Here is a 1,630-nt window from a genome sequence, read left to right as displayed (position 1 = left end):
GCCTGGCTCAAGAGCTCCCTAATTATTCTCGCCCTTCCAGACTGCTTCCACAGCCGTGTCTCTACATTCCTCCGGCATAACAATGTCTCCACCAACCAACAAAAAAACCCCACAAGCTTTCCTAAGTGCCATAGGCTTTTAAAAAATGCACATTCCTAAGTACAGCCAAATCGTAAGCCCTCTCTACCTGGTCACCAAAACAAAAGAACAATTTCCACTAAATTCCTAAGCAGCAGCAAGCCTTTACCCAAATCAAGCAAAAAATCACTCATGCCATAGCCCTCAGCCCAGTCAAAATGGAACCAAAAGTACAAAATGTCCTTAACTCTGCAGCCGCAAACAAAGACTTGTCCTAAAGCCTTTGGCAAAAAGTACCTAGTAAAACCCAAAGCCAACCTCTAAAATTTTAAAGCCAAAATTACCAAAAGTCTAAAGCCAACTACACCCCAACAAAGAAGAAGATCTTGGCTGCTTATAAAAAAGTTCAAGCTACCTCAAAAGTGATTAGCGCAAAAGCACAGCTCCTCCTAAGACCCCGACTACCAGTGCTAGGGTGAATGTGTAAAAGAAAGGTCCTCTCTACCCACCACGCCACCAATCCACATAAAACAAGTGAATCGCCCTCATCACACAGCGCACTTGTATCGAAAACCCAAATCACCCTGAAATTTTGAAAATAATTACAAACTGGCCAGAAGGTAAAAAAATTTTGGTCTTGCCAATAAAAAAAAGCAAAAACAAGGGACCCAAACTAATAAAGCCCCACCATACAAGCAACTGCCAACAAACAAAACTCGTTACGCTCTTTTCACTGATAGTTCCTGCCGCATCATAAGAATAAACCAAAAATAAAAAGCAGCTGTATAAAGCCCCACACGACAAGTTGCACAAGCTACCAAAAAAAAAAGTAAATCAAGTCAACTTGCTGAACTCAAAGCTGTTCAGCTGGCCCTGAACATTACTAAAAAAAACAAGTAGCCAAAGCTTTACCTTTAAACTAATTCATGAATGGTAGCCAATGCTCTGTAAAATTGGCTAAAAGAAATGAAAAAAGGCTAACAACGTTAAAAAAAAACACAACAAAACAATCTAAGCTGCTAATAAGTGAAAAAACATTGCCAATCGGGTAGAAAAGCAACCCGTAAAAGTCCATCATGTAAATACCCATGTCCCCAAAAGCCAGGCTAATGAAGAGCACCAACACAATAAGCAAGTAAATCAAGCTACAGGAATAAAGGTGTCACAAATAAACTAACAACACAAAAAGAAATTGTTCCTAGCTCAATAAGCCCATAATGCCTCAAGTCATCAAGACAAAAATGCTACCTATAAGTAGGCACAAAACCAAAAAGTAGATCTAAGCATAGACAGTATTTCCCAGGTTGTCCATGACTGTAAAACGTGCACTGCCATCAAGCAAACCAAACAAGTGAAGGCCCTCTGGTATGGGGGGCAGTAGTCCAAATATAAGGAAGCCTAGCAAATTAACTACATCACACTGCCTCAAACACGCCAAGACAAGCGCTATGTGCTAACCCTAGTAAAAACCACCACTGAACAATCAAAAACCTACCCTGTACCTCACGCCACTGCCCGCAACACCATCCTAGGCCTAAAAAAGCAAGTCCTT

The sequence above is a fragment of the Cinclus cinclus genome, unplaced genomic scaffold (genome assembly GCF_963662255.1).
Source record: "Cinclus cinclus unplaced genomic scaffold, bCinCin1.1 SCAFFOLD_40, whole genome shotgun sequence".
NCBI classification, from domain to species: Eukaryota; Metazoa; Chordata; class Aves; order Passeriformes; family Cinclidae; genus Cinclus; species Cinclus cinclus.
Note: the sequence above shows the minus strand (reverse complement) of the source record.